The following is a 27,058-nucleotide window of genomic DNA, read 5'->3' as shown; positions in this document are numbered from 1 at the left end:
ACAGAGGCGTATATAGGGTATGGCAGCCATGGCACGTGCCATGGGCGCCATATCTAGGGGGGCGCCGGTGAGCGGCTTTTAAATGCCGCTCACCGGCATATTTTTTTTTATTTTTTTTTATGCGGAGGAGAGAGAGGGGCGCCTAGCAACCGCTCGTCGCCCCTCATTCTCCTCCACGCGCCCTCTACCCCCGTCCCGGTGGCGGCATGTCATGCAGAGCGCCGCAATATGCCGGCATATTGCGGCGCTCTGCATTAAATGCCGGCACCAGCGAGCGGCTTTTAAACACTGATGCGGAGGAGAGAGAGGGGCGCCTAGCAACCGCTCGGCGCCCCTCGTTCTCCCCCGCATCAAAAAAAAGAAGACAGCGTTTAAAAGCCGCTTGCTGGTGCCCGCTGCTTCAGTGGTGGGCGCCAAAATATGACGTCATATTACGGCACTCAGCAGTGAAGCAGCGGGCACCAGCGAGCGGTGCAGGAAGACAGTAGCATCGTGCTCCCGTCGCTGGACTTCAAGGTGAGAGGGGGGGGATATATAGTGGGTAGAGCGGGGGGATATATAGTGGGTAGAGGGGGGGGGATATATAGTGGGTAGAGGGGGGGGATATATAGTGGGTAGAGGGGGGGATATATAGTGGGTAGAGGGGGGGATATATAGTGGGTAGAGGGGGGGAATATATAGTGGGTAGAGGGGGGGAATATATAGTGGGTAGAGGGGGGGAATATATAGTGGGTAGAGGGGGGGATATATAGTGGGTAGGGGGGATATATAGTGGGTAGGGGGGATATATAGTGGGTAGGGGGGATATATAGTGGGGAGGGGGAGGGGTTAGAAAGTGATAAGGGAGGGAGGGGGTTAGAAAGTGATAAGGGAGGGAGATGGTTAGAAAGTGATAAGGGAGGGAGGGGGTTAGAAAGTGATAAGGGAGGGAGGGGGTTAGAAAGTGATAAGGGAGGGAGGGGGTTAAAAAGTGATAAGGGAGGGAGGGGGTTAAAAAGTGATAAGGCAGGGAGGGGGTTAAAAAGTGATAAGGCAGGGAGGGGGGGTAGATATAAGTAAAGAGTGTGCATTAATGTGTGGATGCATTGTTTGGATGAGGGAGAGCATGAGTTCATGTGTGGATGAATTGTCTGAATGAGGGAGAGCATGAGTTAATGTGTGGATGCATTGAGTGAATGAGGGAGTGCATGAGTTAATGTGTGGATGAGTTGTCTGAATTAAAGTGTGAATTAGTGAGTGACTGTAAAAGTGTTTGTGTATCATAAATGTATAATTGTGGAAGGGCAAAGATGGCACTAGCAGGAGGTTTGAGCCTTGGGGACCTAGATGGCACAGGCAGGGTGTATATAGGAAAAAGATGGCACTGGTCGGACTGTTTGGGGGCAAAGTTGACTTGTGCTGGGCTATTTGGTGACAAAGATTGCAAATCTTATGTGTGTAATCTGGGTGCTGGCCAGGTTCTATGTGGGCAGTGTGGACGCCAGGGCTGGCTTTGGGGTGTGCAACCTGTGATCTATGCCTGTAATTTAGGGGGTTTTAAATATACCTTTAATGCCGTGTTTTTATGTGAATTCCAATCGATCTTTACTTGCAAAGCTGGGTTTTTGTGTTATTCTGTAGATCCATATCTGCTATGCTATGTTTCCATACATTATTTATGTGTACCTGCAAATACAGGGTTAATATGTCTTATTCAGTTGATTAATACCTGCAATGCTGTTTCCATGTATTTAATTGATCTATACCTGCGATGCTACGTTTCATATATTATTATTGTATACCTGCAAATACAGGATTTGTATGTCTGATTCTGTTTATTTGATCTATACCCTCAGTGCTGAGATCACAAGTCAATTTCAATTGATCTGGGTTTGTGTGTTGATCGATACCTGCTATCGGCAGCAGGGACTAATATTTATATATATATATGGGCAGCAGGGGCTAATATTTATTTATATATATATATATATATGGGCAGCAGGGGCTAGTAAATGGGTTTTAGATATTTGGACAGGGGCGCAATTTCAGTGCTTGCCATAGGCGCTATTTTCAGTAGATACGCCTCTGGGTGGTAATTATATTGTGATTATAAATATATCTATAGGCAATTGTAATTATATAAGTGATTTACCGTATTTACCGGCGTATAACATGCACTTATTTCCCAAAACTTCAGGGCTGCAATTGTAGCTGCGTGCTATACGCTGATATGCGCGGTCCGGCACTCACACTCACTACTACACACCAGACTGCGTGGGTGATGTCACCGAAGTACCGCGAGCGTTCGGGCACTCAGACTCATTACTACACGCCAGACTGCGCGGGTGATGTCACCGAAGTACCGCGAGCGTATCATCTCATCATCGGCTGAGGGGATTATCTCCGGCAGACAGCCAGGATCTGCCACCAGGGAGAGACCGCCATTGTTTCAGTTTAATGTCAGTCCCCCCCCCCCATGGTGTATTACTATGTTGTATGTTGACTACACTGAGTCTCGGCGAGTGACTGGGGAACCGGGGAAAGACTGTGAGTGCCAGGCTAAGGGAGTACAGCGGAGGTAGTCGCTCGGACTATCCGGATCCGTGACAATAATATATACATATAAGGAACAGGTAATTATGTGACTATGCATCCAGGGGGTGGTAATTATAACACAGTTAAGTCAAGGAGATCTAGCAGCTGTAGATGACCGGGCACCCTCCCCTGCAAACCCTCCGCACTCCTGTTCCAGACAAAGGCCAGTTCCAGGTCATGCTTGTAACCTTCTTCTTCTATCCGCTGCACCAAATACCTACCTGTGAGCAAAAAAAACCACAGCAGTATTAATTCATCACATTTATTTAGATAGTGCTGGCAGGTGCCGTAGCGCTGTTACAATAGAGAGAGACAACATTACCAAAAACAGTAAAATTCACAATATACAAAATTACAAATAACTTTAACACATGTTAAGGCAGATAGAGGGCCCTGCTCCTAGGAGCTTACAATCTATTAGGAGGTAGGGGGGATGTAGGGAAGTTAGTGGCTGGAGCTCTCGAAGGGTTTGTTCCGGATGCAGGTTGGGGGATAGTAAGTGAATGGATTGGCATCTCCGGACAGGTGGGTTTATGACGGGTAAGTAAAGTCACAGAGACGTTCCAGTATCGCATTATAGGCTTTGTTTTACCTCCGGTTTAGATCACGATCTGAAACAACGAATGTTAATGAACCCACCAGGATCTGGGGGAGCCGCCAGGAGCGAAGGCTCGGCTCGTGATGGGTCTGACTCTCACACCCCAGACAGTCTCACACTGACAGCAATCATCACACCCAAACACCTCTTCTACCCCAGCAGGGTAAATAAGGAAACAACCCCAACCTCGAACCAACGTTATAACGTCTTACCTATGCGACCAAAACCTACAATGCCGATTCTCCTCTTTCTTTCTCCAGACATCTTCATTTCCTTGGCTCAAGTGTTTGTTAAGCTGTGCCAGATCTTTGCCTAGAATAGAAAACATTTGAAGTACATCGATCAGCCATAACATGATGACTACCGGCCTAATATTGTGCAGGTCCCCCTTTTGCCGCCAAACAGTCCTGACCCATCAAGGCACGGACTCCACTAGACCTCTGAAGGTCCCCTGTGGTATCCGGCACCGAGATGTAAGCAGCAGGTCCTGTGAGTCCTTGTTTGTCCTGCGCATCCCACAGACACTCGATTGGATTGAGATCTGGATGTGACCACGTTATCAGGACTGGTCAGACAGCGGCGGGTCTGTATGTAATGTAGGGGATGTGACTGCGTTATCAGGACTGGTCAGACAGCGGTGGGTGTGTATGTAATGTAGGGGATGTGACTGCGTTATCAGGACTGGTCAGACAGCGCGGGTCTGTATGTAATGTAGGAGAAGTGACTGCGTTATCAGGACTGGTCAGACAGCGGCGGGTCTGTATGTAATGTAGGGGATGTGACTGCGTTATCAGGACTGGTCAGACAGTGGCGGGTCTGTATGTAATGTAGGGGATGTGACCGCGTTATCAGGACTGGTCAGACAGTGGCGGGTCTGTATGTAATGTAGGGGATGTGACTGCGTTATCAGGACTGGTCAGACAGCGGCAGGTCTGTATGTAATGTAGGAGATGTCACTGCGTTATCAGGACTGGTCAGACAGCGGCGGGTCTGTATGTAATGTAGGGGATGTGACTGCGTTATCAGGACTGGTCAGACAGCGGCGGGTCTGTATGTAATGTAGGGGATGTGACCGCGTTATCAGGACTGGTCAGACAGCGGCAGGTCTGTATGTAATGTAGGGGATGTGACTGCGTTATCAGGACTGGTCAGACAGCGGCGGGTCTGTATGTAATGTAGGGGATGTGACTGCGTTATCAGGACTGGTCAGACAGCGGCGGGTCTGTATGTAATGTAGGGGATGTGACTGCGTTATCAGGACTGGTCAGACAGTGGCGGGTCTGTATGTAATGTAGGAGATGTGACTGCGTTATCAGGACTGGTCAGACAGTGGCGGGTCTGTATGTAATGTAGGGGATGTGACTGCGTTATCAGGACTGGTCAGACAGCGGCGGGTCTGTATGTAATGTAGGGGATGTGACTGCGTTATCAGGACTGGTCAGACAGTGGCGGGTCTGTATGTAATGTAGGGGATGTGACTGCGTTATCAGGACTGGTCAGACAGCGTGGGGTCTGTATGTAATGTAGGGGATGTGACTGCGTTATCAGGACTGGTCAGACAGCGTGGGGTCTGTATGTAATGTAGGAGATGTGACTGCGTTATCAGGACTGGTCAGACAGCGCGAGGTCTGTATGTAATGTAGGGGATGTGACTGCGTTATCAGGACTGGTCAGACAGCGGCAGGTCTGTATGTAATGTAGGGGATGTGACTGCGTTATCAGGACTGGTCAGACAGCGTGGGGTCTGTATGTAATGTAGGGGATGTGACTGCGTTATCAGGACTGGTCAGACAGCGCGAGGTCTGTATGTAATGTAGGGGATGTGACTGCGTTATCAGGACTGGTCAGACAGCGGCAGGTCTGTATGTAATGTAGGGGATGTGACTGCGTTATCAGGACTGGTCAGACAGCGTGGGGTCTGTATGTAATGTAGGGGATGTGACTGCGTTATCAGGACTGGTCAGACAGCGGCGGGTCTGTATGTAATGTAGGGGATGTGACTGCGTTATCAGGACTGGTCAGACAGCGGCGGTGTGTATGTAATGTAGGGGATGTGACCGCGTTATCAGGACTGGTCAGACAGCGGCGGGTCTGTATCTGAGTGGATATTGTGGGAGCGTTTTAGTCTGGAATGGATATGTTTTGGCGCAGGAATTGTAGCCATGTAAATGTTTTTATGTAAATGTTTTTTATGTAAATGTTTTTTATGTAAATGTTTTTATGTAAATGTTTTTATGTAAATGTTTTTAATGTAAATGCTGATTGATCAATCCCCTTAATCTGGCCCTGGGAGTCCTGCATTAACCCCAAAATGTGTCCCGGGACCAACTCACCGCTCAGGGAGAATCTGCCGGACGTTTGGAGGCTTAAACTCGGGAAACGGCGGATTCTTTTGGTCTGTAAACTTTGTACTTTTAGTTAATGATTATAGGAAAACATTCAGGATGCCAGCAAAGTGAATTTCCTTCTGACTACAAAACCTCTGAAAAGCATTTCATAAAAAGCACATCAAATTCCTGACACTAAAGTATTAATTAAACTAAAATAATAATAAACCAAATGAATAATACGTCAACATGACTTAAAATGCAAAGCCCAGAAAAGCAGCAAGAGTCTGAAGCATTGAGTCTGAAAGCCGAGGGGCTGTTATTCCTGTGCAGCTAAACAGTCGCTGTTACCCCATCTACACCCCGTGGGGCGTTATCCCAATGCCTTTATTACATATGAAGCCATGAAATCATTGCTGGCCTCTCGGAGAAACCCATTGAAGATCCTAACAGGCCGAGCTATTAAAGGACACGACGTCGCCATCATGGATCCCCAAAAAAGTGTAGATTCATAGAATTCACTGGCCAGGTCTTTCTTCTTTAAAAGCCGCATCAGGTCCATGGCCTTGTCCTTTATTCCAGATAGCCTTATGTCTGGCACATGAACACAAAGATTTCCTCTGGGATAACTTCTACCATCTCTGTTTCAAGGCAGTTCCATGCATCTACCACCCTCTCAGTGAATAGCTTCTTATATCAAATATAAGTTGTTGGCTCTTTTTGAATTTTAAATAATGGTCTGCTGTCCTGGTATTTCTCGTATAAAATATATTTCCCTTTATGTATTTAAATAGGTATGCAAGCGGCCTTTATCATGGCGTTTAAAGAGACCGCGTGACCGACGTACTTAATTATTATTAATTTACATAGTTTCTTGATATATATTTTTCAGCTGTTCCTTTACACAATATTGGGAGTTTTGCACCTTTAAGGACAGAAGGACCCGAATCTCATTTAGGGATGCTTGGGAGGTATGAGAATGTAGGTTGGGAGGTAAATCTTCTTTCTTCTAATCCCATATTTAATTCTAAAGTGAAGCGTTGAGACGTCACGTGTTATCCTGTGCCTCTGGATAGTAGATTCATTTCCATGTTTCAGTTGTTAAATCGTAGCACCATCTTGTGGCCGCACTCTATAACTGCAGGTGTAGTCTTCCCTCAATTGATCTGGGGTTATTGTTGTGGATGCATCATGTGATTGCAGTTACATTTTTAAAGTTAGTTAAATAAGCTGTGCCTACTTTGGTTCGGCTTTTAATCACATAAGCTGTGACTACAAGAAGGTAACATTATCCCCGAGAAACTATTCTAGTAACTATGAATAGGGCCTAAATGATGAGGGGTAATCTATCAGTACGTGCTATTCTGTAGTGTGCCATATCATGTATTTCTCTTTTGCAGGGGGCTATCACCAAACATTCAAAAGACCATCTATGTGACAGTCCTGTTTATCCCAAAACTCCAAGTGCTTTCAATTATGTTGTCTCTTGAAGGTGTTGGGTGGGGTTGAGGTCAGGGCGTTGTGAGCCACTCCTGTCTCTCCACATTAAGTTCACCAAACCATGTCTGTATAGACCTTGCTTTGCTGGAACAGGAAAGGGCCTTCCCTAAACTGGGACCTCAAAGATGAAAAGCTTGAAAAGTAGCCCCAGACCATTGTCGCTCCCCACCCAACTTTACAGGCACTATGCATTGTAGTAGGCAGCGTTACTCTGGCATCTGCCAAACCCCCATCTATCCATCAGACTTCCAGATAGCGAAGCGTGATTTATCACTCCAGAGAACACATTTCCACTGCTCCAGAACCCAGTGTTGCTGGCTTTACACCACTGCAGCCCACGCTTTGCATTGCGCATGGTGATCTTCGGCTTGTATTCTGTTCCTCCACCATGGAAAGTCATCTCGTGAAGCTATCGGTGCATGGTGCTTGTGCTGCTTCCACAGGCAATCTGGATCTCTGACGTGAGTAATGCTATAGGGGACAGGTCATTTTTACTGGCCACACACTTCAGCAACCCTGCTCTGTGAGTGTGCGTGATGTACCCCTTCATTACTGAGCTGTTGTTACTAGACGCTTCCACGTCACAATAATAGCACTTAAATTGTTCCACATATAAAGACACTGAGTTCTTCAATGTGGCCCATTCTACTGCCAATGTCTATGAAGATGGCTGCCTATGGGCTTGATTTTATACTACTGTTTGCCATGGTCTAGATTTTTCCAGGTTATCAGCCAGTTGGTTCTCTCAGATTCCTTCTAAAGCAGGCCTCCCACACCACTCATTCATCTTAGTCCGGCAGTGTGTAGAGCTCTACACGTATCGCGTAGAGCTCTACACGTATCGCGTAGAGCTCTACACGTATCGCGTAGAGCTCTACACGTATCGCGTAGAGCTCTACACGTATCGCGTAGAGCTCTACACGTATCGCGTAGAGCTCTACACGCTGCTGGATTAAGCACCGAGGACTCAGAAGCACCGGTAAGTTTGGAGGAGGGAGGGAGTGTTAAATGGGGGGCATAAGGCATTTCTGGAGGCAGAGTGCTCTGTGAAATACCTTTTAACCCCCTTAATGCCACTCTGCCTCCAGAAATGCCTTTTAACCCTCTATACGCCACTCTGCCTCCTGAAATGCTTTTACCTCCCTATATGCCACTCTGCCCCATAAAATGCCTTTTAACCCCCTAAATGCCAGAGTGGCATATAGGGGTATAAGACAATTCTGGAGGCAGAGTGGCACATAGGGGGTCAGAAGGCATATCATGGGGGCACAGTGGCATATAGAGGGTTAAAAGGCGTATCATGGGGCACAGTGGCATTTAGAGGGTTAAAAGGCATATCATGGGGCACAGTGGCATATAGGGGGTATAAGGCATTTCTGGGGCAGAGTGGCAAGCCTGGGGGCAGATGTCCATAACTGGGGGGGCAGGTTGAAAAAAAAAAGGAAATAAAAACAAAATATTTTTCTCAATCATATTTGACAATTGTTCACATAGTTTACATGAATTAACATTTAGCAGTAAAACTTTTTTCCTATCGGGTTGTCTTATATTCAGGCTTTTTCTTTTTTTCAGAAACTAATATTCAGATTTTGGGGGGGGTCGTCTTATAATTGAGCAAATACGGTACTCAGTAAAAAGAATAAAAATCACAAATGGTGCAAAAACGTTAAAAAGGCTTAAAACAGCCCCCACTGGTTGTGCCAAACTCACAGGATTGTAGTAGGTTCTGAGATAACCGGGATCGTGGGAATCGGGGATCCGAGGAATCCTGGAGGTTTGCTGGAACTTTGAAAACCACCTCAAAGTTTTAAAAACCAGCCATCTGCTGTATACAAACTATTGGCAGGCAGGGAATCTTCCAGAAGCTCTTTATTTACAATAGCCCATTAAAAACACTTCAAGTCCAACGCGTTTCGTCATATACTTATACGTCGTAATTTAGAGTTTAATTTTAAATTGGCCAATTTTTGATATTATATCATTACATTAACATTATAAGGATGGTTAGTATTGTCCAATATATACCTGTATAATTATTTATATTATTATAAAGACTTAATTAGGCATACACACACATTATAAATATAAACACACATTTTTCGTATATTAATAGTAATTATATACACTGTTACATACAATATTTATATAGTTACAAATCACTTAGTTAATTTCAATAAAACGTCATTTAAATAGTTAAAAACAATACAATAGATGTACACCCAGCACAACACACAATTTATATTTATATATCATATAACACATAAGTAAAATAAAATATTTATTCACATGTTTTTTTAATTCACACATAGGATATACATTAACACTTAACACGTATTTAACACACAAGTACAGATATTCGTATTAACATGTCATATCTGCATATAAACCTGGTTTATATTTTATACATTCATTGGTTTTATATATATGGCAAGAACTAATTAGGGCTTTAATAGTGGTTAACCCTAAAATACCCATGGGTGGTTAGGTAATTTAGTTAAATTTCTCTATTTAAATACTTGCAAAAGCTATAACATGTATATGTATTATGAGGATGTATATTATTTTTTTTTCTCCGTTTTAGATTGTATTATTGTGCAAATAATTAACTATTTGAGATCTGGACTTATAAACGTGTATGAAAAAGACAGCGTTCAGAAATAATGGACACAGCCTTGGAACACATTTTGGAACGCAAAGGGTTATCACCTGGAAACAAGAAACACTTGTGTTCATCTAATTGAAACAAAGGAGGAGTGAAGATTTTGGACCAATAGAAGAACAGATTGGATGATTTAAGGAGAGGGCGGGAAAGGGTTGTAGACTTAGTTTTATTAAAGCATGAAGTGTTTATAATTGGCTGTTGTAAATAAAGAGCTTCTGGAAGATTCCCTGCCTGCCGTTCGTTTGTATTCAGCAGATGGCCGGTTTTTAAAACTTTGAGGTGGATTTAAAAGTTCCAGCAAACCTGCAGGATTCCTCAGATCCCGGCTATCCTAAAGGCGCAGAACCTGCTACAATCCTGTGAGTTTGGCACAACCAGTGGGGGCCGTTTTAAGCCTCTTAAACGTTTTTGCACCATTTGTGGTTTTTATTCTTTTTACAGAGTACTTTTAAAGCTGTATCCCCAGAATTTGTTCGGTTTTTCCATATATCCGTTGTAAGGGGCTTTTTGAAGGAGTCTTCCTTGGGGAAGCTACCGCATAGGTGTTCCGATGAATGAATAGAAGGGTTAAAAAGCTAAGCACCCCGTTTTTATATTATCTTTCATTCTTGTAGAACACAGTTACAATTTTATTGTATTCAGCATTTTAAGTCTCTAGCCAACCTTGACATTCCCTCCTTGTTTGCTTCCCACCCAATCAAAGCAGCATTAACGGGGCTACAGAAGTTACAACGGCAGTCGTTGTCACACCAACTTGTGTAGTAGGTACATGGACTTGCTACCCGGTAGAGATGGTATGGCCAATTTCAGTATGACAGGGGTTAATTTGATTGTATAGGCATGTGGTGCCAAAAGGTCTTTTAAGATAAATTTTGTCTTTTGGAGCTCGGACTCCAACCAGGACCCTCTGCAAGGTGTGAAATCCTACGGTGGAGATGCCGCAATGTCTACTTGATCCACCATGCCTGGATCCCCTCATAGATACTGGATTCTTTGATTATACTAAGTGACCACTAGCAGTAAGGAAACCCATTTCATATCCAGGTCATATCCAACACATACCAATAATAACCCATAGATTCATAATCATACCTCCCTCTGTGCACCTGGAACGGGGAAAGCGCACCCTACAAAAAGAGTACAAACATGGCCAGTACAACGTAAGCCGTTGGGGAGAAATCGTGAAGTCTGTGGTATTCTGTCATAAGTAGTGAGTGTGACATATCTATGACTTCATAATTTACAAGAAATTCCTAAATGCAAGAATTATCACCGTGGCGACACAGGAGGGAGAATAAGATGAAAATAAGTTATTTTGATTGATCTATTTCCACCACACAAGGAGGGGTGGGGGGTGGTTCACTTATGGTTGCTATAGGTACCCCTTCCCTCCGCTTATACCACCTCGGGGGCCGGCTTGGAAACTCGAGATGAACTGGAAAAGGTATAAAGTTAATGAGAGGAAATCGGTCGGGGGGTTTACTAGGGGCCAAGATCTAATTTTGAGTAAGTCGCCATCTTTCCTCGCCGGAGCCCAACAGACAGAAAAACTGTTACTTTACCATTCAAGTGAGTAGTTAGGTTTTCTGTAATTTCTCCTGTTTATTGTATTTGTTTGGTGTAAATAATCTGCATTTTGGATGCACTGTGACTATTATTTGTTCATAATAAATATTCCTTTAAGTTCTGCTTTCTCTGGTAAAGACTCGCGTTACCTGATGAGACCGTTTTATCGGTAATTTAGAATCACGTAATTATTGTGTTATAATATATTGTGTGGGTTTTTTGTCTAATCCGTTTGGGGGACCGAGGACCCCGTTTATAAATTGTCTTGGTGGGGGCAGCGTTATATTAGTTATATCATTATAGTTAATTGTGGGGGGTTTTAAGGGTGGATATTTTTATTGTTATCACTATTTCCGGTTTAGGGCAGACATATAGTGAATTTTAACCCTTTTACCACCGGAGCCAGGTCACGCGCACGCTTGGAGTTGGGTGCGTTCGTGACAGTCGTTCTTTAGGCTACCTATTTCTAGCAACCAGGTACAGGGTATCTCTCCCATGCGCGGTAGTTCTCCATTTGGGGTGCTGCAGAGTCTGCTTCTCAAGGCAGCCATCTTTTTGGCCTTTTATGGCAGCTGGGTAGGTGGAACTCGGCGTGTTATACTAGATACGTTCCGGATCCACAGAAGGAAATGGCTATTGCATTCTCTTCGCTTGTCGAGTGATTCCTCCTGTAACTTGTCTCCTGCATGTCACCAGAATTCGAACGCCTGGATGATATCGTTGTTTCCCTGTCTTGCAGGAATCTCCAGCGCCGGCTCCTACAGGATCCCCTAGAAGTCCTGGTCGCTCTGGCACCGCCGCCGTACCCGGCTCCTCGCCGATGGCAGCGGTAAAGAAACCAGATGCAAATATTAGAATTAAGTGCGAGCGCCGTTCTTCTTACATACTGTGTGTCTGGGGAAAGCCCCTAAGCTTCATGCTAGGCCGTTCAGCTTGTTTTCTTCTCTAGGAGCCAGCCAAAAAAGTTACAAGCCAGCTTTTCTTTAATTTTTTCTTCCCCAATCACGTTGTTATGTACCTGGCCCTGCCATTCACATATATTTACAAACAACATACAGTAACAGACACGGGCTAATACCTTACAGTAACACATGCACATTTTATGCCATAAACTAATACACACTACATGCGGACATACACACTCGTGCTAATGCCATACTGTAACATAAACAAAGCCATACATGCTAGCATCACACTTATACACATGGGCACACACTATACGTATATACAATGACACACTCTCACTGTGCACACACACACACTGAATCTGGCACTACAATACCGTAGAAATACTAACTGTCACTATACATTTACACACACGCACGGACACTACAGCATTACACACACACTGACCCCAGCACTCTACATATACACATACACACTGACCCCAGCACTCTACATATACACATACACACTGACCCCAGCACTCTACATATACACATACACACTGACCCCAGCACTCTACATATACACATACACACTGACCCCAGCACTCTACATATACACATACACACTGACCCCAGCACTCTACATATACATGTAACCCACCTGCAGTTCTTATGGAGTGACCAGCAGATGGCGAACTGCAAAGCACATGGATGAGGTGAAAAAGGGGCCATTGGAGTTTGGAGACAGGAGTTGAGAGTTGGATGCCAGAGGTGAAGGACCCTTGCTGAGAGAGAAGGAGAGTGAGAGAGGCCTAAGACAAGAGGCCTGCTTGAAATCCATGCTCAGGGGAGAGTTGCAGCATCCTGGCAGAATCTTCCAGCAGACAGAGATACAGAGCTGTTTGCAGCAGAGTTGGCAGTGAAGAAGTTAAAGGCTGAACTGCCCTGATTGCAGGTGGTGGAGTGGTAAGCCTAAAACCTCTCCCCCTGTCTCCACAACAGGGCGCCCCGAATTCAGCCACACACCAACAAAAGCTTTTGATCTCCAGTCCCACTGACATACTGAAGTTCCAATACAATTCAACTCATACTGTGGAGTAAGTTACTCATGGGCCCCAACTGTGTTATGTGCACCAACTAAAGGTACCCAGCGGCCACTAGGGCGAAGATTAGGGTGGGCCGCAGTGATTGTTGTGGGTGGGTGAACCTTGTATTGTATATTTCATTTCTGTATATTTTATTCTAATATATTTCATGTTTTTCTGTTGCATTTATGCATAGTGTTTTGCTGTGCAATACAAAGTTAATTTTAAGTTAGCCCTGTGTCAGTTTTATTAATCACTCGGCTATGTTCCCAGCGGGAGCTCATATCCATACCCTGGATGCTCCGTTGGGTGAAGGTACTGCCACAGTTATGTATCCCAACTCCCAGGTAGCGGAGGCTCAGGATTGGCCTGCAGAGCACAAAGAGGTAACTGGGGTAAATGACCACAGAGATATTGGTGGGTCTACCCAAAAACCCGTTACATACACATACACACTGACCCCAGCAGTCTACATATACACATACACACTGACCCCAGCACTCTACATATATATATATATAGACATATATATAGATATATAGATTATATCTATATATATATATTAGATATAGATTATATCTATATATATTAGATATAGATTATATCTATATATATATATATATATTAGATATAGATTATATCTATATATATATATATATATATATTAGATATAGATTATATCTATATATATATATATATATATATATTAGATATAGATTATATCTATATATATATTAGATATAGAATATATATTAGATATATATATATATATAGATATATATTATATATAGATATATATTAGATATATATATATATATTAGATATATATTAGATATATATATATATTAGATATATATTAGATATATATATATATATTAGATATAGATTATATCTATATATATATAGATATATATTAGATATATAGATATATATTAGAGATATATATATATTAGATATAGATTATATATATATATATATATATAGATTATATATATATAGATTATATATATATATATAGATTATATATATATATATATAGATTATATATATATATATAGATTATATATATAGATTATATATATATAATATATAGTTTATATATATATAATGTATAGATTATATATATATATAATATGTAGATTATATATATATATATATATATATATATATATATAGATAGATAGATAGATATATCTAGATATGTACATACTCACTGACCCCAGCACTATATATACACACATACACACTGACCCCAGCACTATATATACATATACACATACACACTGACACTACTGTACTACACATCCACGCACTGACTCCATTATGTTAATTTACATTTATTTAAAAGCGCCAGCAGAACCTATAGCGCTGTTAAATAATTGAAAGTTACATACGCTCTGACTGGCGCTAGTCTATACGCTCTGACTGGCGCTAGTCTATACGCTCTGACTGGCGCTAGTATATACACACTTGCATACACCACCCCTCCCCAGCCACGCCGCTACCTGCCACTTCACCCTCAGCTTTCCTGTGGGGGCCGCACGGTGAGGAGAGTGCCGTGTATTACGTGATAAAAATAAAAATAAAAGCTTTTATTCTTGTTATATTATATGCAGTGTCCCGGCCCCCTGAGCATCGCACTCCAACGTACCGTCTGATTTCTGCGCCTCCGTCTCTCCAGTGGGCTCTCCTTTCTCGAGGAACTTGATCGAGTTGTTGAAGATGGGGTAGAAATGAAAGGAGATGAAGCCGAGGAGCTGGAGAACAGAGAAGAAGGATGAGGTAAAACTCTTCAGCAGTTGTAGTCGTTGCGTTGTGCGGGTTTCCCGGTGTTACCTTTTCTACTTTCTTGCGTTTTATGTATAAAGGCAGCGAAGTCACTACGTGGCATGAAGCGAGGAGGTTTATCCGTCCCACGCCGCGGGTCTCCCGCTCTACCTGCCACTACGTTTATGGCAATTCTGTGCATGAGATGGGAATAAATGACACGTGAATTGCGGGGTAATGATAGTGCTGTAGGGTCCTCTATCTACAGTTTGGGTCAGTCTATTTCAGCAGGATCACGGTGTACTTATGCCGGGAGTAGAGGGTGTACATTACTTCCTTGAATTGGGGTAGTTGGCTTAAAATACAGCATAGAAGCTGCAGCTTTGACACATCCATGAAACGTATACGTATACGCCAGCAGGGAGAGCTCTCTGTCCGAAAGAGACATTGTTTCCGAGGGTTGCTAGATCAAATAACGTTACGTGTCCAGGAGGACTACTTTGTCATTTTCGTTTAGTCCGACAGTTCGGTTTATTGTTGATGATTTCATAAACTATGTTTTAATAAACAGTAATGAAATTATAATGCTCAGGGGACATATATTGGTAGGAGCTAGGAGAATCTTGTTTGCAGGCCCCCTACCAGAATGAAACATTTCCAACACCGTTTTTCCATTTTGAACGTTATACTGGGAAAGTGGGAGGTTGGGGTATCCGGCAGAGGGGGGGGGGGCGCACCCATTTTGATCTCTCCTCTGCTTTTATTGTTTTATTTCTTCACATGCTGACTGTCTTCAAGTTGATCTCATTCTCTGGTCACCATTAAATCCCCCTGACCATATCCTCTGTGATATTGGCTCCTTTTACATTGAGTGTTTAGTGCGTGTCATGGCATCTCACCATCCACACTGCTTTCCCGCAGGCCTCCCTGAGTGTCACGGAGACGGCTCTCGCTCTGAACAGAGACGTTTGCTCCGCCGTACTTCCGCTGCTCACACGCTGCGCTCCCCTCTTCTCCGGCACCGAGCACTACGCGCCACTAATTGACTCCACTCTGCATACAATCTACCGGCTGTCCAAGGGCCGCTCCTTAACGAAGGCTCAGCGGGACACAATTGAAGAATGTCTGCTCTCAATCTGCCAGTTATGCCTTTTTAAACAATGATTCAGTATTAACAGATCTGCATGCTGTCCTTCATTCCATAACGCATACTTAACAGTCTGTTTCATTCATTGACAAGCAGAATAAGTGAGTTTTGTTAGAATCCATCCGTTCTCCTGGGCCTCATCGGGGGTGACGTTAAAGATAGCTGCCTGCATTGTATTCCTTTCATCTTTGTTCAGAACCCCTACACATCGGTATCACTGGTGCAGCGCCGCATGCTTGCGTAGAGAAGCAGCACCAGATGTCAGGGACGCATTTATGGTTGCTAAGGAGGCTTCTTGGTTACAGCTTTGTGGCTGATTTAAAATATGATATACGGTATATGTGTATGTATATGTATATGTGTGTGTATATGTATATATTTATATCACTAGGTGTCAGTATACTTTTTACACTCATGGTAAATCACAGTATGTTCTTTTAGGTAGTTCTTGATACTAAGTTGCCACAAGAAGCTGCAAATGTTTAACTATTTACTTGCTGAAATATATACAGTTTTATAACGGAATCATGGTAAATGCTATAGAAATAAAAATGTTATGTAATCAAAATATTGATATAATATGGTACATGAATGTGCAAACACCATATTTTACCTGTTTTGATTGGCACAATATGGGAATATATATTTTAAACATGGGGATTATGGGTGGAATATCATGGTTACAGATGCCAAGGAACAAATTTGACCTGTTTACATGGGGATTATGGGTGGAATATTATAGTTACACATGCTAAATAACATATTTGACCCATTTCTGATAAGAATTTGGGTATAATATTTTTTACATGGGGATTATGGGTAGAATATCATGGTTACAGATGCCAAAGAACACATTTGACCCGTTTCTGATAAGAATATGGGCATTTTATTATTTTTACATGGGGATTATGGGTGGAATATTATAGTTACACATGCTAAGTAACACATTTGACCAATTACTGATAAGAATATGGGTATAATATTTTTTTACATGGGGGTTATGGGTGGAATATTATAGTTACACATGCTAAGTAACATATTTGACCCATTTCTGATAAGAATATGGGTATAATATTTTTTTTACATGGGGATTATGGGTAGAATATCATGGTTACAGATGCCAAGGCACAAATTTGACCTTTTTCTGATAAGAATATGGGAGTATTATTATTTTTACATGGGGATTATGGGTGGAATATTATAGTTACACATGCTAAGGAACACATTTGACCCGTTTCTGATAAAAATATGGGTATAATATTTTTTTTACATGGGGAATATGGGTGGAATATCATGGTTACAGATGCCAAGGAACACATTTGACCCGTTTCTGATAAGAATATGGGCTTTTTTTTATTTTTACATGGGGATTATGGGTGGAATATTATAGTTACACATGCTAAGTAACACATTTGACCTGTTTCTGATAAAAATATGGGTATAATATTTTTTTACATGGGGATTATGGGTGGAATATTATAGTTACACATGCTAAGTAACACATTTGACCAATTTCTGATAAGAATATGGGTATAATATTTTTTTACATGGGGTTATGGGTGGAATATTCTAGTTACACATGCTAAGTAACATATTTGACCCATTTCTGATAAGAATATGGGTATAATATTTTTTTACATGAGGTTATGGGTGGAATATTCTAGTTACACATGCTAAGTAACATATTTGACCCATTTCTGATAAGAATATGGGTATAATATTTTTTTACATGGGGATTATGGGTAGAATATCATGGTTACAGATGCCAAGGCACAAATTTGACCTTTTTCTGATAAGAATATGGGAGTATTATTATTTTTACATGGGGATTATGGGTGGAATATTATAGTTACACATGCTAAGGAACACATTTGACCCGTTTCTGATAAAAATATGGGTATAATATTTTTTTTACATGGGGAATATGGGTGGAATATCATGGTTACAGATGCCAAGGAACACATTTGACCCGTTTCTGATAAGAATATGGGCTTTTTTTTATTTTTACATGGGGATTATGGGTGGAATATTATAGTTACACATGCTAAGTAACACATTTGACCTGTTTCTGATAAGAATATGGCTATAAATAATTTTTATATATGGGGAATATGGGTGGAATATCATGGTTACAGATGCCAAGGAACACATTTGACCCGTTTCTGATAAGAATATGGTCTTTTTTTTATTTTTACATGGGGATTATGGGTGGAATATTATAGTTACACATGCTAAGTAACACATTTGACCTGTTTCTGATAAGAATATGGGTATAATATTTTTTTACATGGGGATTATGGGTGGAATATTATAGTTACACATGCTAAGGAACACATTTGACCTGTTTCTGATAAGAATATGGGTATAATATTTTTTTTACATGGGGATTATGGGTGGAATATTATAGTTACACATGCTAAGGAACACATTTGACCTGTTTCTGATAAAAATATGGGTATAATATTTTTTTTACATGGGGAATATGGGTGGAATATCATAGTTACAGATGCCAAGGAACACATTTGACCCGTTTCTGATAAGAATATGGGCTTTTTTTTATTTTTACATGGGGATTATGGGTGGAATATTATAGTTACACATGCTAAGTAACACATTTGACCTGTTTCTGATAAAAATATGGGTATAATATTTTTTTACATGGGGATTATGGGTGGAATATTATAGTTACACATGCTAAGTAACACATTTGACCAATTTCTGATAAGAATATGGGTATAATATTTTTTTACATGGGGTTATGGGTGGAATATTCTAGTTACACATGCTAAGTAACATATTTGACCCATTTCTGATAAGAATATGGGTATAATATTTTTTTACATGGGGTTATGGGTGGAATATTCTAGTTACACATGCTAAGTAACATATTTGACCCATTTCTGATAAGAATATGGGTATAATATTTTTTTACATGGGGATTATGGGTAGAATATCATGGTTACAGATGCCAAGGCACAAATTTGACCTTTTTCTGATAAGAATATGGGAGTATTATTATTTTTACATGGGGATTATGGGTGGAATATTATAGTTACACATGCTAAGGAACACATTTGACCCGTTTCTGATAAAAATATGGGTATAATATTTTTTTTTACATGGGGAATATGGGTGGAATATCATGGTTACAGATGCCAAGGAACACATTTGACCCGTTTCTGATAAGAATATGGGCTTTTTTTTATTTTTACATGGGGATTATGGGTGGAATATTATAGTTACACATGCTAAGTAACACATTTGACCTGTTTCTGATAAGAATATGGCTATAAATAATTTTTATATATGGGGAATATGGGTGGAATATCATGGTTACAGATGCCAAGGAACACATTTGACCCGTTTCTGATAAGAATATGGTCTTTTTTTTATTTTTACATAGGGATTATGGGTGGAATATTATAGTTACACATGCTAAGTAACACATTTGACCTGTTTCTGATAAGAATATGGGTATAATATTTTTTTACATGGGGATTATGGGTGGAATATTATAGTTACACATGCTAAGGAACACATTTGACCTGTTTCTGATAAGAATATGGGTATAATATTTTTTTTACATGGGGATTATGGGTGGAATATTATAGTTACACATGCTAAGGAACACATTTGACCTGTTTCTGATAAAAATATGGGTATAATATTTTTTTTACATGGGGAATATGGGTGGAATATCATAGTTACAGATGCCAAGGAACACATTTGACCCGTTTCTGATAAGAATATGGGCTTTTTTTTATTTTTACATGGGGATTATGGGTGGAATATTATAGTTACACATGCTAAGGAACACATTTGACCCGTTTCTGATAAGAATATGGCTTTAAATATTTTTTTACATGGGGAATATGGTTGGAATATCATGGTTACAGATGCCAAGGAACAGGTTTGACCCGTTTCTGAGAAGATTTTGGGTATAATATTTTTTTACATGGGGATTATGGGCAGAATATCATGGTTACAGATGCCAAGGAACAAATTTGACCTTTTTCTGAGAAGAATATGGGCATTTTATTATTTTTACATGGGGGTTATGGGTGGAATATTATAGTTACACATGCTAAGGAACATATTTGATCTGTTTCTGATAAGAATATGGGAATATCATTTTTTTACATGGGGATTATGGGTGGAATATTATAGTTACACATGCTAAGGAACACATTTGACCTGTTTCTGATAAGAATATGGCTATAAATAATTTTTATATATGGGGATTATGGGTGGAATATTATGGTTGCACATGTTTAGTACCTTATTTGACAAGGTTCTGTTAAGAATATGGCTCTAATTATTTTTCTACATGGGGATTATGGGCAGAATATCATGGTTACACATGCCATGGAACTCAATTGACCTCTTTCTGATAAGAATATGGGTAAAATCTTTTTTTACATGGGGATTATGGGTGGAATATTATAGTTACACATGCCTAGTAATGTATTTCACTTGTTTCTGATAAGAAAATGGGTATGATTAAATTTTTTCATAGATATTATGGATAGAATGATATGATTGCACGTGCCATGTAACATATTTGATCTATTTCTGTTGAGAAAATGGTTATAACTGTTTTTCTACATGGGGATTATGGGTGAAATGTCATGGTTACACGCCCCTAGTAACATATTTGACCCATTTCTTATAAGAATGTTGGTATATTTTTTTCTACATAGGGATTATGGGAGGAATAGCATGGTCAAAGGGACACATTTGACCTGTTTCTGGTATATTATAGATATTTTTTTTACATGGGGATTATGAGTGGAATATCATGGTTACACGTTACCTGTGATTTACCTGTCGCCGATCCTGTTAAATGCTCCTGAAATGTCATTAGCCTGTTTGATACATTCAAAGATTGTTTTACAAGTATATATATTTTTACAGAAAGACACGGATGAAGAAGCGAAGGAACGTCTGCGCAGTAATCTTCACCTACAGGAAAAGGTAACGTCTCTAGATTAAAGTCAATTGGTAATTCTGTGTGGGGAAGAGAAAACTTTTTAACAGGAAGATTTCTAAGCACCTCTAGGAGATTTTCAATCTGTTTTCCTAAACATTTACGCACCCTCTTCAACCCACGCGTTCCCACATTCACAGCGAGCTTCCTATTCGTACTCGGAACTTTCCTTGCTAGGTAACCTAAGGCTTCTCAAGATTAGCTGAAGATGTACGGAGGTTAGTTAGTTCAAACTAATGAAGTATGACAATTATTTTGGCCATTAAAACTGACTTCTAAGGGAGTTTGCTTCTTCCTGTCGTAAGACATGAGGGTAGCGCTCACAGTAGCCTCACTCGCATCTGACGGCCCCGTCTCTTCACTGCGCTCCCCCCATTATCAGCACTTCTTTAGTTGCGTGTGAGGAACCTCTTGCTGATGCTGTATTTGTAGGGTTGGCTGTTTGGCTGCCGAGGCGTGTTCAGATTAACTTCTCTCTCCAGCTCCATGTTCTCCCTGCTGCTCACACGCTCTTTTGGCTGATGCCTACCGTTCCTGTAACTTTGTTGTCATTGTTTCTGGGTTTCATGTCCCATTTTGCCCTTGTTTCTTTGGCATCTTCCACGATAACACTCTACCAGATCGCGTTGGTAGCGTTAGACGATTGGACGTTAGTCTTTGTTATCGCGCCTTTCTTTTTTTTGCGCACATCTGGGTCCAATGAATTTACCGTTCCTTGTTCTGATGTACCGTATATTCCGGCGTATAAGACGACCCCCAACTTTTCCACTTAAAAAACTCCCTCGAACGAACCGTGCCAACAGCCATTGTTATTTTAGGCATTTAATCCATTTCTCCAATTCACTCCTCATAAAAAAAAAAAAAAGGTCTCGCTGTCCAGCTGGTAGCCCCCGGAGGTGTTTGTAAGACTACGATCCTGTCCAAAAGCCCAATATGTTTAGTGGTATTATTACATGGGTAACTAATAACCCCCAGCCAGTGACTCCCCTTCTGGACAGCGGATACGCGGCACTGATGTGGAGCACTGGCGTGGTGGCTGAGGGGCACGTCCAAAACCCACGTGACTGTATTATCGGCGCGTGCCGCGATCAGTCTCTGCACCCGGCGCATTTCGCTTGGCCGATAGTGTGGCATGCGCGTCTCCTACCTCATGTTTTTGCTAGCCGGAGGCTTGGGGGATGTGGGATCTGGGTTACTGAGACACGTGCGATAAGTCATGTAGTGTTGTTGCTAACAGCAGGATTTTCCGACATGAGCCCTTTAGTAAATATCCCTGTCGATATCCTCGTTTATGTATCATTGTTATATGTAACATTTATGACATAACTGACCCGTTGTGATACATTATTGCAGCGCGTGGTATTCATTCGCTCGTGTTTCCAGGGCCTGACTGGCCGACCTGGATATCGGGAAACTTCCCAGTAGGCTGGCGGTGCCTCATATATATAACAACAACAACAACTGTACGGTGTCTTTGTCAGCGCACGCTGTGCGAATTAAACTAATGAGCAGCTGAATAATAAATGGCGTTGTTATGTAACATGCGAGGTTTCTGCTTACGCGGATATTTGTCTTTTGTAAAGTGTTAGAGTAGGTGCATGTGATTCTATGTGAGTCAGGAGCAGGCAGGCTTCATATATCCATGGGGAGGCAGAGTCTCTAGCGGTTAGATAATCTACAGAGCATAGAAAGATCACATTGCCGTGACTCCTGTATTGTGTGTAAGTATGCAGTGTTGCAGTTGTGTGTTGTGTGTGTGTGTGTGTCTATACACACACACACACACACACATATATATGTATGTATAGTAGTAGAACATGGTGCTGCACATCGTTCTGAGCAGGAGGGCCGGGATGTGACATTATAAGCTGGCGTTGGTCATGGAGGACAGCACCGTCCATTACTGACACCAGCCAAGGACAACCTGTTTCCCGAGTTTCCAAGTTGTTTACAAAGGTGACAGTAGTAAATATGGCGAAATATAGCCAATGTTTCCTAGAAACCCCTAGGCCTTAGAAGCTGCTCCCCTTCAAATTCTCTCCTGTTTATGGGTGATATAGTTGCAGCCCTAGCAAACCATAACAGTGATCCATTCCAAATCTGATGTGTTCACCTTAAGGAGGACCTTGAAAAGTCAACAACCGTTGTGTGCAGCTTTTGTTTGTTTGCGTATTTAGGTGATCAACAAACACTGCGACTTGTATGGGGCAGACGGAATCGCTGAACTTCTGGGTCTGGATACAAACGCTCTAGATTTTAGCCCGGTGGAAAAGACCCAACCCGAAGAAGGATCCCTCGTGTCTTGGTGCGTACATTATTGGTATCTGTAGGCCAAACAATATGAAAGACATTATCCGTTCATTTGAATGGTAAGCGCGGAAGGCGGGCTAGGACCACGCGTGCCGAATGCAGTACAAAGGCTGGCGCGTCTTCATAATTTGCATGAGTCGTTAGGCCAGGGATCAGGCGCGGTTACAGCGTTTGCATAGTATTGACCTCAAGGTGACTTTGTGAAAGACATCTCCATCAAATTTAAAATCAAAGATCTCGGCGGAGGATAAAGGAGTCTTCCTTGGCTGCTGCAATGTATGTCAAAGTTAGCAGGGATATTAATCCTATGTACATGCGCAGGATACATCACTCGTTCTGCAGCTGTATTTGTAACGCATTCGGGAGGACAGGGCCGGATAAATGGAGGTAATCGTACAGTTGTTTGCGTTGTATTTTGCATTTTGTTTCTGCAGTCTCACACTTTTCCCAGTCCTGCCGGTGGGAAAGATGTTCAATTCAGTACTCGAGGGCCACAGACTCATCACGGTCTCTCTGAATAACAGCAGACTGTCTCGTGCAGGTTGAGCTCCATCGATATGAAGTGTCCCATCTGGAAGCTCGGAGTCGTCTTCGCAGACAACGTATGTATTGAAACTCGGGGGGGGGGGGGAGGTTACACGAGTTTAGTTGGCAACTGCAAAAGCAATGGGTTTGTTTGACAGCAAACATTTCTTTCAGTCTTTCCTTGATCTCGCCTGGTCCACGACTATGTCTATCCTCGGGCACTACAACAATTTCTTGTTTGCTGCTCATCTCCTGGATATTGCGATGGGATTGAAGTCCCTGAGAACCATTTTGTCTTCTGAATACGCCTAATGGAAAACAAGTGAGTCTAAAACAAGATGTTTGGGGCAGCCACGTTGGCGATTGATCTCCTTTTACCTAATTCTAATTCTGTCGTGACCACGGCCCTAGAAAACACGACAGGAGGTCAGAGCGAGCCGGAGCCCCTAGGAAACGAACACACTCGCATTACTCAGACGGCTGCATGAAGCACGAGTCGTTTCACCGTTCCAACCGCCTAAGCCAGGCGTGCTCGTGAATAGCCGTGACGCGCGTGCCATAAGCGGGAAGTCGTAACGTTTACAAGCTGTTTGCAGAGGATTTCCGATAATAGCCGCAGATCAGGCAGTAATGATCACGGCGCGCACAGCTACTCGTACTAGAGTCTAACGCGAGGTTTGATGCCAGACGCCGTCCAGGTATGTTCTCCCGCCTCGCGGGCAAAGCATTGACAGGCTTCTGTAAAGCACAGCGATTGATTCCAAATGCTTGGAATGCTAGCAAAGTGTATTGAGTTTGAATTTAGATCCAGTCAAATTTTGATACTGTTGATCACCACCTTGCTTCTCTAGGCATTTGAGATGCAGCTCTCTCCTGGGTCTCCTCACATCTGTCAGCTTCTCTGGCGAGACATCATTGCCCCTTCCACTCTCAAGGTTCAGTCCTCGGCCCTCTGCTGATTTTTCTTTATATTTCATCTCTTGGCAAACCAATCAACTCATGTGGCCTCCAGTATCATCGATATGCAGACTTACCTGTCTTCTCCCGATCTCTCTACATCTCTCATGTCCCGTATTACCAATTGCTTGTCTGCTATTTCTTCATGGATGTCACAACGCTACCTGAAAAGTAATCTTTCTAAAAGTGAACTCGTTGTCTTCCCTTTTTCCATGTCCACTCCACTACCTGAATTGTGTATCAAAATTAACAACGTGACTATCTCTCCTACTAACCAGGCATAACGCATTGGGGTCATCTTCAGGGCTTGCCCTACTATGGAACAGAGCGGGTCAATTGGGCAGGGTGGCAATTTTGAAGAGGCCCCATGCGCATTATTTATGATTGTTTTTGTTTGTTTAAGCAGAGGAGAGAGAGAGGTGCGCCGAGTGGTTTTTGCCCATCTCTCTCCTCTGCGAGCCCTCTAGCTCGTTGCCGGCTTGTAATGCTGAGTGCTGGAAAATGACGTCATTTCTGGCTCTCAGCAGTAAAGCAGTGCGCACCGCGGCAGAGCAGGGAGACTTGCCGCAGGACTGCTGAAAGGTAAGTGCTAAGGGGGTGGGGGGTAGATAATAGGGAGGGAGGGAGAGGAAGGGTAGATAATGACCCCTGGTGTGGGGGGGGCAGCTTACAACTTTGCCTCTGGTGGCGTTATGTCTTTGGCTGGCCTTGGTAATCCTTGACTCTAACCTTTCCTTTGTCCCTCATATTCAGTCCCTTGTCAGATCCTGCTGCTTGCACCTAAGAAACATCTCTCGCGTCTGCCCATTCCTCACCCAAGAATCCACAAAAAGTCTGGTTCATTCACTCATTGTCATTTCCCGTCTTGATTACTGTAACACTCTTCTGGTTGGCTTTGCACTGTGTCGACTCTCTCTCTCTTCTACAGCTGCTAGGCTTATGTTCTTTGCACGTTGCTCCTTTTCTGCTTCCCCTTCTGCGAAACCCTTGACTGGCTCCCAATGACATTTCAAGTCCTGGTACTGACCCTCCATAATACTGCCTCCCTATACATGTCTTCCCTCATAAGCAAATACTCTTCAACTTGATCCTTATGTTCTCCCCATGGGCTAAGGCTCTCTTCCTCACTTATGACCTCTTCCTTTTCCCGTCTACAAGATTTATCTGCCCCCGTATCTCTGGAATGTACTTCCATGGAACCTTCAGCTTTCGCCCTCCCTCCCAACATTCCAGAAACATCTCAAAACCCACTTGTTTGGAGAAGCCGCACTACCTCTGACCCTTTCTCTGTGCCTAATGCTTGTTTGGTCAAGATTGTAAGCTTGCGAGCTGGGCACTCTCCACTAGGGGACTGCATTGGGCAAAACAACTTGCGGGTGGTGTTGCTGGTGTTGCGGGCAGGAGCAGGCGGTCAGGCACTGTACCTGCGGGTCTTGGTAACCCTGCGCAGTCCCGCAAAGGCTGCCTTCGTGTTGCTCCCTCACAGCGTCTCTACTGTCGCTTGGCCCAGGAAGCCAGCGGAGTCGTGTGATGTGATGTCACTTCCCGTGACTCTGCTGGGTTCCTGGGCGGCTCAAGAAAAGAGATGTTGTGAGGGAGCAACGTGAAGGCAGCCTTGTGGGACTGTGCGGGAAATCTGCGGTTGAGGTAAGGGGGTGGGTGGGGTTGGCCACATTAGTGGTGGGAGCGGGTGGGAGTGGCACACACACAGTGGGTGAAATTGGAGACAAAATCAGTGGGCTTCAAAAACCAGTCCTGTGCAGGGCTCTCTCTCCACGTAATGTATCGGTTTGTCTTATTCTGTCAATTCCAGTCTTGTTCTAGGCCTAGAATTTATGTATTGTATCGAGTGCTGTGTAAAGTGTTTGTTAGTGCTATCTATCTATCTGTCTATCTATCTACTAATTATTATTTTCTAATTCACCTGCCCTTCTTCCTCGCGGAATACTACGCCCGCTCTCTCCCTTTCCCTCCTCTGCCATGTTTGTTGTAGCTTCCTCATGAATTCTTGAAACCAAACAGCTGCTTGAAACACTCACGACGCGGACTGTTCATTTTAGTCACAAGAAGTGGCCGTCTCTCGTCTGCTGTCGTGTTTTCTTTTTGTTCACAGATTAAACTGCAAAAGTGGTGTCATTTTCGTTAGCAAAAGGAGAAGAATGCTGT

The 27,058-nt window shown here is 42.4% G+C and overlaps 1 long non-coding RNA gene across 1 annotated transcript; it reads right to left on the bottom strand.

The window, feature by feature from the left end:
- Positions 1-2,665: 2,665 nt before the first annotated feature.
- Positions 2,666-5,523, bottom strand: LOC128470670 (uncharacterized). The gene is made up of 3 exons (XR_008346043.1): positions 5,506-5,523; positions 3,385-3,484; positions 2,666-2,795 (listed from the first exon to the last, which is right to left on the bottom strand). It is a non-coding gene; the product is annotated as an uncharacterized LOC128470670 (long non-coding RNA).
- Between the last annotated feature and the right edge of the window lie 21,535 nt (positions 5,524-27,058).

This window comes from Spea bombifrons, chromosome 12 (genome assembly GCF_027358695.1).
Source record: "Spea bombifrons isolate aSpeBom1 chromosome 12, aSpeBom1.2.pri, whole genome shotgun sequence".
In the NCBI taxonomy this organism is placed as follows: domain Eukaryota; kingdom Metazoa; phylum Chordata; class Amphibia; order Anura; family Pelobatidae; genus Spea; species Spea bombifrons.
This window is presented reverse-complemented; position numbering and strand designations above follow the sequence as displayed.